Below are 15,993 nucleotides of genomic sequence, written 5' to 3' on the forward strand. Positions count from 1 at the left end.
CTGGCACGTAAATCATATGCCGATTTAATGTCCAGGAAGATGATATCAATCTGGGATCTGCTGTTGAGAGTTTGCTGTAGTCTGAAGAGGTTATCTAGGCGATTGGATCTTCTGTATTTACATCAACGGCAGGTACGATGGACAATGTTTCGGGAGAATATGTTGAAGAATATTAATAATGTAGTCACTAAATAAAACCAATCTGTTGCAATATTCACCGAATTCTTACTAAACCTTGCAGTATTATAATCAAATTTTTATTGACCTATCCGTGGGTGTGCATGTAATGTGTTTTTGTCTGAGGCAGGTGTTGGTCATCTTATTTGTGCCAGTCATCTTTGTTAAGAAGCAGAACCATGCGAAGCCAGTCGTGTTGTTGCGTGGGCGATATAATTTTATTTTGGATATAGTGTAGTGTTGTTTAAGTGGCCTCTAAGCAGCCAGGAAACAATGAAAGCAGCTTTCTGGCGCCAGTCCATAGCCACATGGAAGCAGGACACCATAAAAATTCTGTTTTAAGGATGCGTTTTTCTACAAAAATTTTATTCCTAACTGTTCCAAGTTTTTTCGCCAAAGTAATTAGAGTATGGGGCGCCAGTGCATTGTGTATGGTTGGTTTGCTTGTTTTCGGCATCAGCATCTCGCGAAAATAGGCATGCAACCCTCGCCCAAATTCGATTAGATAGAAACAGCGTTTTCGGAGACTGTAATAAAAACTCATAAAGGTTCCTCCTCCTATTTAGTATGGACTGGAATCAACAAGACCGTCGTAACTGAGTGGACAAAGTGGATTGAGATGAAAGTGGTTCAAGCCCACTCGACTGCTAAATACGGTGCTATTCTTGTATTCTCTCTTTCCTTTGTAGATAGAGAATACTGTAATGAATTTCTTGAATAATATTTTTATCTTAAAAAGAACTTATTTTTTGACAACTTTTTGGCACTTGAATAACACTTTCAATAAAATATCTTTAAAATACTCCGAATTCTGCAAACGTACTTGGCAATAATTTATACAATGGTACCAACGAAACACAGTGAGCCATAAAAACGAAAGTTATCTTTAATAATAAGATTAAAGAAAAACAGTTATTAGTAGGATACAGGAAATAACATTTCCATGCAAAATTCCAAGTCCAAGTATGCGCTAGTGAAGACTAAAATAGCTTTCGCTTTGGAATTCATAGAAGTGCTACAAAACATTGCCAACTTTATTTCATAGCAGAAGAAGAAGAAGAAAAAAGCAGGAGCCTTTTGAAGATGCACTCGGAATAGAATCTCTGAACAATGGCCATGTTCCATTCGACGTTTAGTAATAATGCATGAGATATTTTTAGTTTTCACTACAGTTTCCAAATGCTGCACACAAGGCGTTTCTAATACAGGCGATATGAACTCCACTGCATTGGCAATGTGTGTTGCAGGGAAAACTGTTTTACAGGGGTTCGTTGGAAACAGCTATTTGTTCTTTGTGTTTGCGTATTACGATTTATAATCAAATTTTTTAATTCTTTATTGCATCTGAGATAAAAGGTGCACAACAGACTGGCATATCCCTGGAACCTTTCGTAATAATATACACCTAGTAACCAATAAAATAGGATAATAAAAATCGCAGATTTTCTCTGAAATATCTTTTCTAAAGTAATTTTTAAGCATTTGCACTCAACCAACCTTGCAGAGATTTTGCATACATAGTGTGCATAGTGTGCATAGTGTTAGGGTCAGGCGCCACCTGTGATTTCTCACATCTGCGCCATATGTACGCTGTGAAGAAATACAGAACTACTGTAAATGCCAGAAAAGTGTTGTCTGTTGTATATGACATATTGCGTTAGGTTCTGTTGAGTGTCCTGGCATTTGGCCGCAGGGCCCCTGGTGGGACCTCACGTTGCCCGCACACACCGCTAGGAGGTAGCCAGGCTGCCCATTATTCTCTGGCTAGTCTCCGCCAGGGTCGCCTGAGCGTCCTGGACGAAGACCAAGTTAAAAAAAAAAAAAAAAAAAAGAAAAAAGAAAAGAGAAGAAGAGAAGAGAAGGTCTGGGGAACAAGAGGAAGAGGGATCTGAATGTGAGGAACAAGCTAAAGTGGACAGATAGAGAAGGCAGTCCACCCGAGTAAGGAGAAATAGGGGATGGGTAGAGGGATCAAAAGTCACAGGGTCAGGCGCCACTGTGCGAGTGCCAAAGGCCAAGCACTCTCTGGGAGTCAGCTTTTCAAGGAGTGCCAACCATGATGATGCCAGCATAGTATTTTAATCTTCAGTCTTACTCTTTTATCAGTTTGGGAAAATGCTATCCGACCCCAGTTTGTGTTTGCACTTGAAGGTCGTTGTTCTGAGCAGCTCTAAGTTCAGCAAACTTTGCCCGTCTGATGGTAAAGACAGCTTGTGCGTAACTCGTTAAGGCTTTGTATGTCGTTTCATTCTGAAGCAGGTATGTTTCATGATTACGAGGGTTCTCCTGGATTTCAGTTAAAAATTTGAGCCTACAATCATCGTAAGCAGGGCACTCATACATGAGATGCCCCCATGACTCCTCTTCGCCACAGTGGCAGAATGGATTGCTTTCAATTCCCATTGCTGTCAATTTTTGTTGAAAGGGCCCATGTCCTGTGATCAGGAATGTAACTTGCAGACCAGGTGAAAACCAGTAAGGAGACTTCGGGAAAGTCATGTCAATGGATGGGAGGAATCTTCTGGTAATTTCTCCTTTGGGCGTGGTTTCCCATGAATGCTGCCAAATTCCTTGAAGGTGTGTGAAGATACGTTTTCTTTCTTGTTTCAGGTCATTGGTAAGTTGCAGTTGAAGATTTAACAACTGTGTCGGAATTCCCTTCTTTAATCGATGGTAAAGTCCCCTTTTAATCACCTCAAGATAGAGTGGCAAGCATCCAGTAATAGCCTGTAGGGCAGGGGTGCTGACAGTGCGACATGCCCTGCAGATAGATAACATCATGAATCTTTGTATTGAGTCAAGTTTACGCTTGTTCTTTTCCAGGATAGCCTTTGTACACCAAACTGAGGCTCCATAACACACAATTGGGAGAAACGCCGCTTTATAGATGAGTGACAAAGCTTTATGCTTCAAACCCCAGTCCGCTCTGCTGACTCTTCTTATCATAGCCGTATACTTTCGGATTTTTGTGGATAAGTACTTCAGATGAGAGTGAAAGGTAAGACCGGTGTCAATGTAGATTCCCAGGTATTTGACTTCTGTGTAGAGACGTATAGGGATGTTATTTAACTTCATTGTTGGAGGCCTGCGTATTTGTAGCTTTCCTTTGAGGAGAATCGATTTTGTTTTCTCACCAGAAATTGAGAGGTTGTGGAGTGCTGCCCAGTTTTGGAGCTTTTCCAGAGCTGTATTTGCTTTTGCTTCCAGTGCCGCTCTTGTGTCACCTTGCACCACCAGAACAAGATCATCAGCGAAGGCTAAGGGTCTGGCTCCACCCAGGTCAAACCCCAGGAACTCGTCCAGAACAATGGACCAGAGAAATGGCCCAAGGACAGAGCCCTGGGGGCAACCCCGGTGAACGCATCTTGTCATAGTCTGGTATTTGTTTACAACTTGTAATTTTCTATTGCTGAGATAGGATTTTAGACTATTGTATAGGTTTTTGGACGTGTTTGCCTGCCGAAGCCTCCGAAGGACACTGGGCCACCAGTCGATCGAAGGCACCAGCAAAGTCCACCATGATGGCTAGAGTATACTTTGAAGTTGTATGTGTGGCCTGGGCAATCAAGTTGTGTATAGCGTCTTCAGTGCTGGAGCCTGTCTTGAATCCAAACTGACATGTTTTGCATACAGCGTACCCTAGAAGAGTAATATGACCAGTATAGACCAGACAGCCGTGTTCGATACCTCAATGGCATGCACGTTTTTGAAGGTCCGCTGGTGAATATTTGGCAGGTTTTCTTTTAGAAGTCCAGCGTGAAAACTAACTACGAGAAAGCGGAAACGCCCACAAGTGCAAGTGATCCGTCATTTCTTGTCATCCTTTTGAAGCGGTGACATGCAGCGTGACATAAGGTGCCGGAGAATTACATCCAAGAAATATTTTTACACTTAAAACTCGCTTCTTTATATGAGGTCTCTGAGAGTTTTTTTTAAAGTCTCAAGTGACCCAAGTGTTTTCCGCTACTTCTTTCCCAATTTGCGAAAATTGTTTTTATAAAACATGACAGACCTCAAGTTTCTTTGTTTTGGGAGAAATATAAAGGGAAACGCTTGGTAACTAGTTGCTAAGCTCTGCAGACTGAAATCTTCCTCCGTTGAGAGTTTCTTCCTTTTAAAACCTTTAATTATGAAAATATTCTTTAAGGTACATTTTACGATAACTTCAAAGAAAATGAAAAAAAAAAACTTCAACTAATTACGAAATTCCCATTCAAATAAAAAGAGATTTTAATGCTAAAAATGGCTTTCATTTTGTATTAGTATTAAAATGACAATAATGATGCAAAGAAGCGAATTTATTCTGGAGAAATCTTCCAAAAAACCCATATTATTCCCAAAAAACGCTGATCCAATTTTTGTTCTTAATTTTTTTTGTCAAACTCCTCGACTCAGCCACCTTTGTAGGCAACTTATTTTAGCGTTTCACAATACGCTTCCCGAAGATAAACTACTTCATAAGATATTCTAATATCCTTCCCTAAGATTTTATAGTCGTGCCCTTTGGTTTTTGTCTCGCTCACCAGTGAGACTATTACATCCTCATTCATTTTCATCATCCTGATCCTTGATATTAACCAACAGGCCTCTACACAGATAATGAAACTGGAAAACTATCTAGCCATAATTGGGTTACATTTGAACCCTTCCAAATCTGCTCAACTACCGATAACAAAAAAAAAAAAAAAAAAAGTTAAAAATTGTGTTCAAATCTTCGTTGACGGGGAAAGGGTGCAAAGGGTAACTTCCCACACAGACCTAGGCCTCACCTGGGATGTTGGACTCACCTTCCAGCCTCACTTTTTCAGGATGAGATAGAAGACATAGGCGGCACTTTGGGCAGTGCGCCAGGAGCTCGTTGGTGTGCATCAGCCAGCGTTGCTTTGTCAGTACATCCTGAGGTGTATTACCCCTATTCCTCTCTACGCATCTGAAAATTAGTCATCTGCTCCTGCCTCCCATCTAAAAAAAGTACCCCAGTCTGGAATATTGGTTGCTCAGATGGATGAACAGGGTGGTGGGCCACCCTGTTACTATCTCTAGATCCATCCTCCAAGCTAATCTAGGGACCACACCCTGGAGACTTCTCATTACCACAAGAAACGTACCCATGCTAGTTCGGCTTATCACAGGCCGAATAGATGCTCCATCTATATCCTCGTTAATCTCTAGCCCAAAGAAGATAAGAGGTGAACGCCGCGACTCCTGCCACCCTCTGCGGTTTACGCTTACAAACATTGATTCCCTTAGGGACATGTTTCCGGCCAACTGCCTCCAAATCTACAATAAACTGGGAATCAACCCTGATAAGTTATATGAGGACAAGCTCTACAGAAAGGAATGCCTCAAGAACTTACCAACAATTGAACCTGTGACGATCACCTACACCTGGTCTTTTGCATGCTGCATTTTTTTAAAAGTTCTGATGTCTATTGCTATAAAAACTTTCTTTTTATTTCAAGCGTATGTAAGTTCAATTATGTAAATATCTCGGGTCAAGCACGCATGTACTCTTGTACACTGTACACGTGGTTCCTCGCACCTCAGTATGTAAATTTCTCACCCTCCTGGCACACTGCCGTCCCAGGGTGACCCACAGTTTCTTGTGGTTAATAAACGGATGATAATAATTTTATTCATCCCTCTCAAGATCTTATACATCGAAAGACATCTAGCTACTAAGTTCTGTAGGCCATAGCTTTTAAGGCTATTCGTCATAGGGATAATATTCAATAATAAGTTCAATAGCTCTCCTCCTCAGCGAGAAATTTATTCCAAAGATATAAGAACACCCTGGCTGAAGGGCAAACATCACATTTATCCTTCTGTTACTCCCTAAGATTTAATTTGTGCCCTCTGATTGTCTCTCCTGCAAGTGAGAATCTACCTCCCTCGTTTATCTCACTAATCCTCTTTATTCCTCCAAACAACGCACAGCATCAACGTAATGCGCAATCAACCATAAAAGTGCTTCAGCTACGATATTCGGACAGCCTCTGATGCATATGAAGGAAAAAAATGATATCGATTGCCGGATTTATATTGGTCCGATTTCAATGATATTTAGCAAGGATTGACAAATCGTTATATCAGAGTAAAATATAATATTTTATGAAAATTCATCCGCAGGGAGTCTTTATTACAGCGAGCTACAGAGGGACAAAGAAATAATTTCCTGATTTTTATTGGGCTCATTTATATTTGGCTCTTAAAGAACCAAATATAAATTTTATGAAAATGCGTCCCCTCGGAGTCGAGTTATTACGTGCGGGCGAACGGACGGACAGATATGGTGCAGTCAATAGGCGCTTTACGCACATATGCTAATGAGCCTAAGAATGTCTGTAATATGCACAATTCCAGAAGAATTGTCTTATGTATATAAGAAGTTTACACTTTTAAATCAGAATTAACAATGCGATGTGACTTTTATTAACATTTTGTTAATTAAAAGAAATGTGTTAAATTAACAATACTACGAAGTGGAGCAGATTATCCCCCAAGAGCATTTACTGTTAATTGTATTTGAGCAATTGCACATTAAACTAGAAGTGTGTCAGTCTTCCATCATCATTTATGACGCTAAATAACTTGTCAGGAATGAAATGAGTAACATTCACGCAGAGCCGAATTAAAGGTTGTATCTCAATTAGGCAAGGAAACCATTCAAGTGTGCCAGATCTGCACTTAAAATGAAATAATGTGTTTTAGAATTAAAAACACGAAACACAAGCAGCTTTTAAATCAGAATAAAAAAAAAAAAAAAACAATGTGCCTTTCTTTGACATTTATCCTATAATTCCTCCTCCTGGAAGTTTCTCTTCATTCCTTTAATATTTCTCCTGTAATTCCTCCTTCCTTTAACATTTCTCATTAATTAACAGCAATGAAATTAAGGATGCTATGAACAATACTAATGTACTCCACTGTTTGATAGCAGTGTATTGCAGAGAATAGTGTTTTACAGGGGTTTCCTTGTGCATGTGTATAATCGAATAATTTGTTTGCAAATGATTCTCGTTTGTTCTCTCCAAAAATTTTTATATTTTGATCACTAGGCATAAATAATAGAAAATAAATCAAGCTACCATCTGTAATAGACCGCATTAAATTACGGAGTATACAGTATAGAGATACACGCATCAATTTTTCTTCCTTTTGATTCATCTTATCTATTAAGAATAGTATACATATCTAATTATGTATACATATTTATTTTTCAGTATACATATTTAATTTTCTAAGCAGAATTTGACTTTTATTAATTCGTTTGGGTCTGTTTTATCGACCTAGGATCTGTGCGAAGGTAACCTAGTCAACAAATCCAGCATTCCACCTTGCTTTTATGCACAAAGAGGGTATTTTTATATGCGAAGAGTTGTACACTTAACTGTCAAAGTTTACTCTTTCGTTATGTCACACATAACAATGAATCACGGCAAGTGCTGCGTGCCAAGCACCCCCAGCATCACAGAAAAGAATGAAGAGTACATAACCATCACACAAACGAGTCGCTTTTAAGACGTTCCTTACAATAAAAATGAATTCATTCTTTTTCAAAATGAAGCGAAATTTTCCCATCTGGATTTTAATTCAACTTTTATTTTCTTTAATAAATATAATGAATCCTCCTGTCTGATGCATGCCATACTATGGAAGGTTGTAGCGAACAAGTGAATAAACGTCATGAAGTCAGTACTTTAGTGAGACTCACAGAAAAAAAGGTTTCTTTCAGAATGCAATTTCATATTAAGGTATTAATTTACCTTATTTATTTCGAGACACAGCTTGACAATAATTACAGGAGTGCGCTAAGAAAACAAATAACTTCGTTATTTAATCGCAAGAGTAATTCGGGGGATTACGCTTTAATTCTAGAAACATAAATAAATTGTTCCTTCAAATTATAGCCATCAGTATATAAACGGCAACATTATATAATCCATCAGCATATAAATGCTCACTGCATGTAAATGGCGCGGGGAAATGTGTTCATTTAGTATTCAGCTATGGACCTTGAAAAAGCAAGCGAGTCCACTGACGATTCAGGGAACCATTAAGGTGTACAGATTCTCAGAAGCGATTATCAAACTGTTGGAGGGCCTGAGGTTCCAAGCCTTCTGTTTCATATGATACTGTTGGACGGTGAGCGAATGCCATGAACTCCGGACGAGAGGACTGCACTAGTGATGGTGCTTTGGAAATGATGCGCTCACATTTACTCATAATGAGCTTTATCATCCCGTGCCACCCGATGGCTATTGTTAATGGAACTTGTTATGCAGGGGTTGTTAGGTGATAAACTTACCTGCGCTCAGGAGTTACTGAAGCACCTTTCTTATACCCCAACCCTATCCAGATAGGATTACTTTTTGTCCTCTCTGGTAAGAGCCACTTCGGGGACACCAGTTTTAATCTGGGAACAGCATCAAAACGGCTGTCAGAGGATAAGGAAGTCGCCCAGTTAAGGACGGCCGATTACAGCGCTGCAATTGATGGTCTTCCTCACCGATTACGCAAGGATAAATGCGTAGATCTTGGTGTTGGTTGATTGTCTGTAGCGATGACACACACAGCAAATTCTGAAATGGCCGTTATACACATACAATAAAACCATTTCTGTTTATGCTCGTGGCAGCAGAATTTTAACTAAGTGATCCACAATAATTGCCATTTTTGTGGAATTACGTGGATTTGATATATCTTTTATTGAGCAACCTTCTTGCTCAATAAAAGATATTGCTCAAATCGTAATAAATTAGACTTTTATAAAAAATAATCCAACTGTTGCAGATAAAACACAACTTCCATATAAACTTCTAGAAGCTTAAAGGGTAGTAAAAATTTAAGAAAATATTATGAAATATTTTGAAACTTTATAAAGTTATTTTTAGTCCGATACATCTGCAAGATAAATCTTAAATTTTCCAGACAGCGTTTGTCTGGAAAACAAAAGAAAAAAGTTCATTAAAATAACGCTGTTATTTAACATGCAAATACATAGACATCGAAGAGTTTGCAAACGAAAACAAATCTTTTTAATATTTAAGGATAAACCAAAGAAATGAGCATAATTAAAAGCAACACAGACGATTTACCCTCTTGAGAATCCAAACTTTGTTTTGATAAAAGATTTGTTAGAAATACGATATTTCTGATGAAATAACGGTTAAGAAATTCAATAACTACTCTTGAATCTTTAAGAAATGCTCTCGATACACAAAAAAGACGGCGTCTGAACAGAGTCAAATGATGGAGAAGCTGTATCTGAACACACTGCGTTCAGATACACTGGAAAAAAAAAGTGGAATATCAACATTTTTAGGATAGTTTTTTTTCCATTACTTTTATTAAGACAGAACCAATGGCAAAAGTATGGAAATCTTTGTATATTCCCTTGGAGGGAGTGCTTAAAAGGTTCGAAACTATTCTTTGAGCAAAAAAAGGGCGGTAATACTGGAGGAATGAGGTCAGCATTTTCTAAATCCAACCATAAGTAAAAACAAAAGTTTTGAGACTATCTGAAACGAAGTTCTGAGAAAAATGATATATAGATGGATATTAATGGTATTCAAAAGGGTTCTTTGTTGGAAAGCAGATGCCAGAAAGAAAGCTCAAACAACGTTTGATATATGAGCGATGAGGTAGCAGGAAAGTCCGATATCGCAGATCGATGGTCATCGATTCTTCACACTTCGTGAGACACAATAGCACGGTCAGCAGAGAGGGGTTGAGGAAGTCAATCACGACTTTCAGATTGGATATAAAGTTCAAAAGGCATTGTCATTAATAGAAAAATGCCCAGCTCCTTAATACAAAGATTGAATGTGCTCACCTTAGAGGATTGCGCAAGCACAGAGATCATTAAAATTGAAGTAATTGAGAACAAAAAAGTTAAAGCAATTAAAGACAAAATCGTTAACTAATAGTTTTGCTATATAAATCATTGCTGCGGGTAACTTACTGTTCATGGTTAAAAGATCACCGCAAAAAACTTCGTGCCGAAAATAAATAATAAATCTTTGGACATGCGTGTCAAGACGACATGTTAACTTATCCGCTCAGTTCCAAGTAAGCTGGCTCTTACATCGTCATGAGACTGACTTGGGACACGCCATCCAGAGAACACGCTCAATCTTATTAGAAATTACGCATCTCCAACATTATGCTTCTGAACGAAGAAAAGGAATGTCAAGGTCGCCGATCCCATACATACTTCTCTAATGGAGTACGAAGACTTGTATTTGAAAATAAATAAATTGTTTCTTAATGACTTCCTCACTAGAATAAAGCCTACATCGGGATTTACACCTACAGTTGTCAGCTAATCATAGGGATTTATTGGCTAACTCAGTAATTATTGATGAAATCATCACATTAACCAGCCATAGAACTAGATGTCTAAGTGACCGAAGTCCTCCTATTCTTCAGAGAAGCGAAGCGTCTACCAATATTAAAATTCTAAAGGCAAACTCCATCGACGCACATGTACTTAAATAACTGTTCATGATGCCGTCTAGCCACCCGTCTCAACGAGGATTACTTTGTTCTCTAATTTTTTTTTCTTTCGTCTGCTTCATCACTCGCTTCTTCCCTCTAAGGCAATTTTCTCTATTATTCCAACCCGGGGGAACGTTGCAGGTTTCCCACAATTCCCAAACCTGACAGATATTTCCGCCTCCCGCGTGCGGAAAGATATCTCCCGTAGCAAGATACGTGTTCAGCTTCCGTAATAATGAAACCAATTTCGCCAAGTGATGGCCCACAGGTCATAAGAGGGACTCAATGATGAGGTTGGTCGATTGGATGACATTACGGCAATCAGAGAATGCGGAAAATCCGGCATGCCTTGCAGTGGCTATCACACACGGATGAAAGACACAGAGAAAATAAAAAGCAAGGGAAGGGGCAAAAGGGTAAAATGGACAAAAAGGCGAATCTTCGATCTAAGATTACTCCGGGCCTGACTCTTAATTCCTTTACAGTATTGACGCAGAAACATGACGCAAAGAAGATTCGATGATGGAACGTTCGTCTACCGCCAGTACCCCTGCGTATGTACAAAAAATTGGAAATTCATCTAGAAAGGAACTAAAACAGCGGATATCCACGCTCAAAAATTAGGTAGAAAATCCTTCAATCGATTTAAAAAAAAAAAAACGTTTTTAGCTATTCTGAGAAAAAACCCACCAGCCAAATTGTAGAAATTATCATTCATATACTTATAGAAGTGTTTTCAATTAAAACAGAAGTCGTTTTGAAGATTGGTTGCCTTACTTTTCACAACTTGTCATAGTATTTCCAATTCCGATGGTTAGACTATGCCATCTTTATCTCGTGTTTGGGCAAGTGCGTGTTCAAAGCCAATGTGCGGGTCGTATGGACTAAAAATCCGAAATGACTCATGAGGAGCCCTAACTACAACCCCGATTGAAGAGAACTTGAGGAATTCATTAGTTTCCAATGAAAATTGAACCCAAACCTCTTCTGTGAAAAATGTTGGACCAACTACTACCACGGAGGGCTGTCCCCAGTGCCATTTTAATTGGTATGATACATCGTAGTCTACCACTCATTTTGGAGAAGTCTGTGTTCGAATCCCATCGATAATGCGAAGAACGTACAGGTTTTTTTTTTATTCTGGAATCCAGGATTTTTCCACCGCACAGACAAATGGACCAGAAACACACAATAGAGATGAATACATGATATTGAAAATTTTTGTCACAGAAGACGATCACTCAGTGATAATCTGCACTTCCTCCGGTAAAGAACGTTTTCCTAAATGCTGTTCTTTAAACAGCTTGTTGCAAAATTTAGGAGGACCGATGAATTGATGTGGCTATCATAGTTAACGTGTTGTACTCCGAAAAAAAGGCACTGCAAGATAATTCGTGATAATAAATTGCAGTCGTTGAAATGCACCATTCAGATTCACCACAGGGAACCTTTCTCCATTACTGTGTCTATTAAAAGGGAAAAAGAATGAGGACTTTGAGTAATTGTTCTATTTGTATCTGGATACTTAATGCCCCTATTTTAAATAGAATGATAAATCAACCTCAGAAATATACGTTGTTTAATTAATTAGAACCTGTAGCATAAAAATGGGATTAAAGATCTCTACATTGGAATTTAATGGAAAAAAACAAATAAAGAAGTAGCTTAGTGACAGTTTTTAAGACTTAATTCCTTTAACTAGCAATAAAATTATGAACAGCGATTGAATGAGACTGATATAAAGGAGGACTGGCAACGATAGATGCAGTACAGGATGTTCGAGAGGAAAGAGAAAATACGCAATTGGAAATTAAAACGAATACAACCATAAACAGCCATATACTAAGTATAATATATAAAGGATGTTTTCTGTTTAGAATTACGTGGTTATGAGGGTCATAGAAAATATTAGGCATACTAAAATGACAAATAAAGCACATTATTTGCAAATCACCAAGTTTGACTTCGGTCGAAGACAAATTCCAGATTTTAAAATACCAAAAAATAAATCTCGCTTCTTATTTCTACGTATGACGAACTATAATAGCAGAAAAGTGGTAATCAAGTTGAAAGACCTCGAAAATCTCATTACGATCGAGGAAAGCCTTCGGGAATTGCTATTCAAAACAGAAACGGATTCTGGCCAACGCGAAAGACTATTCCTCAAAGCACTTTATGCGAAGTGCTATCAGCAAACAAGGCGCCTAATTCTCGTGCCAAAATCAATTCACCTATTGAATGCAGCTCGTTTAAAGCTATTATGTATTTTACGTTTTGTTTTAAAACTATATCGTGGAAATTTCGTTTTGAAGTTACATCAAGCTCATCCATCACCTGTCTGAGAATTTCGCTCTCTAGACAGCATCTCGTAATCGCTGGGAAAGACTTATAGAAAGTCTGAACGAACTACAGTGACCACTGGGTACTAATTCATGGTAAGGTAATCCTTCTTGATTAGCATATTTTATCAGTGTGGTTTGGCATTCGATCTCATCCGTCTCGCTCTTTAATTATGACGGTGTAGGAGTTTTCCACTGCGCGTATTCTGATGATTTAGAGCAGAAGTGAGGAAACTGACGCCCTGCTATCCTAAACATGATTATGTTCACAAAGAATATTTATTCATTCTTTAAAGCATTAGAGCAAAGGCATATATAAAATGAGAACAAAGGAAGAGAAATAAACATTGGTCATTCTACCACAGAAGAAATGAAATATGGTAGCAATTATTACTCTACTGCCCAGTTTAGATGCTGGATTCTTACCATAGTTTTTGGTTAGCTACTAAAAGGTATAACCTGGACATTGAAGCTTACTGAATGCGAATAAAAATGCTTATTTTGTCAACCTAAAAGATTTCTGTCCTTCCAAGTTTGAATTACCCCCGTTAAACGAGAAATGAACTGCCTTATTATAGGATATTGGCATTTTTGCGAAAAATGAATCTTGTGTGGACTTTGGTCAACTCTTTGCGATGGAAAATACTATAAAATACTTTCAACTGAATGTCAGTTTTAATGAAGGTTATTTGTTGAAGTGAACAGGAAGCCCGTGCCTCATTTGTTCAGAATAAGTTTCGCTTACTAAAAGTTCGACCTAGACACCTAGTTTAAGTTCCACCAGTCTTAAACAACAACAGCAAAATGATCTTCAAGAACAACTGCGATTAAAAAAAACCACAGCTTAAAGCGAGCTTTGAGTGAAGAAAAATTGGTATTTGAGAAACCAATCAACGTAATTTTACAAGCAAACTACAAAGTGAGCGAATTTATTTTGCAGTGTTCTTTTGCAACTGAGCATTTTATTTAAAAGCGAAATTAATTTGTGAAAAAAAGTCCATAATTCCTGGCGTCATCGATGGGATGCAGACTCGTGCTTTTTCCATCCGTCGTGGGGGAACCGAAGATTATAATCAAATGTGATACCCTCCAGGGTTTCCCAGGATATTGCGAAGACAGGGGCTAAGAATCAAGAGATGCTAACATCACCTTGCCTCTCAAGCGCCCTTCTCAGAACAAAAAGAATTAACAATTCAATAAATGTTTGGTTACTTGTCTATTATCCTCCAGCCAGTAGTTATGTCACCGCCATACGTGGATGGTAGTAATCTAACTACTGTACCCCAGCAGGAGGATAATAGACAAGCATCAGTTTGTGAAACAGCAGAGGTCCAAGACCACAAGACACATCAAATATAACAGTTTCGCTGATAACTTGTTATCCTCCTAACCCGCAGGTTGTTCAAGGACTTGGGACAATGGACAATATATTAGTTAATCGATAGCCCATTATAAAAGCAATCATTTATTTGCAATTATTAAACTACAACTTTTCGAAAGTACACTTAAATAATACGGTGTAAAACAGTTAAATAATGCGCACCAATTTTAATATTTTTTTACTGATGTTTATTTTATCGAATTGTTTATTACAAACCACCCCGAATATCTATTTATTACAGATCACCCCGATACAGCCGTAAAGGGAGGATCATAAATACTCGCAACTTCTTGTTTATACTTCAAATAAATTAATGTTTTCAATTTTTTCTTTCAGTTCTTGTTTACAAAATACAGAGACAATTCCTTTCCTCCGTTACAGTCCTGCAATTGCTCCTATTTACTTCTGTAATCTTTACGTTTTCCTATAATTCCTTTCCTTTTAAATGAAAAAAATTTATTTTTCAGGCTTAAACTTTAAATTTGAAAGCCCTCCAAACTCAGTTTCCGCATTTTTTAACACCTAGCAGATAAGGCTTGAACATCTGGTCAACCTCAGCACCTAGTTTTAACTTCATAACCCCTTTCCTGCGGTCACATCCTCCTGGCGTTCATTCAAGACATTTGAATCAAGAAAGGGTGGTCATAAGGTCCTGCACCGGTTTGTAAAATTTAATAACGAAAGTTATTAGCATATGATGCAAGAAAGCAAGCTTACGCAGCATCAGCCAAAAAAAAAACAAACTCCCATTTCATCCCTCCGTTCGTTCCAAGTACCTGTCCAGCTCAGCTTTAAATTTATTTAGGCTATCAACTTCCACCACAAGGGATGGGAGTCTGTTCCACCAACCAACCACCCGCTGGCTAAAGGCAAATTTCCGCACATCTATCCTACATCTGTCTTTCCTCAATTTGAGTTTATGCCCTCTCAAATGATCATTCTGAGCAAGAGGAAGAATCCCATCGGCATTGAGCATGCTCAAACCATTCAAGGCTTTATACACCTCTATCAGATCAACTCGCCGGTGCCTAGTCTCCAGACACTGTAATTTGCAAAATTTAAACCTTTCTTCGTAAGAGCAACCCTTCGTTCCGTTTACTAACCTTGTTGCCCTTCTCTGTGCTCGTTCCAGCAGCTCTACACCCTTCTTGAAATGAGGCCTCCAAACCTGTATACAGTACTCTAGGTGCGGCCTGACCATTGCCTTATACAAGGGAATAATCACCTCCCTATCCCTGCTAGACAAATTCCTGTATATCATTGATAAGACACCATGAGTTACTTTTGCAGCCCGTCTGCACTGCTCAGAGAACTTCATATCTGGCTGCACAATTACCCCCAGGTCCATTTCATTCTCTACCACTGTCAGTGTAGTACCACAGAGTTGATACGTTGCTCTGGGGTTGCTGTTTCCCCATATGTAGTATCTTACATTTTCAATTTTAAACTTCATTTGCCACCTCTTAGCCCATCTCCTCAACCTTTCCAGATCCTGTTGCAGCAGCATAGCGTCAGTAGTGTCCTTAACAACCCTGCCAACCTTTTTTGTATCGTTTGCAAACTTGGACATTAAGCTTGATATACCATCATCAATAT

The 15,993-nt window shown here is 38.5% G+C and overlaps 1 protein-coding gene across 1 annotated transcript in view; it reads right to left on the reverse strand.

Annotated features, from left to right (window-relative positions):
* The window catches only part of LOC150082015 (uncharacterized), a 128,128-nt gene that overhangs the window by 94,036 nt on the left and 18,099 nt on the right, over window positions 1–15,993 (reverse strand). The window lies entirely within an intron of this gene.

Source organism: Mastigoproctus giganteus, chromosome 8 (assembly GCF_048544385.1).
Source record: "Mastigoproctus giganteus isolate SK-2022 chromosome 8, ASM4854438v1, whole genome shotgun sequence".
Taxonomy (NCBI): domain Eukaryota; kingdom Metazoa; phylum Arthropoda; class Arachnida; order Uropygi; family Thelyphonidae; genus Mastigoproctus; species Mastigoproctus giganteus.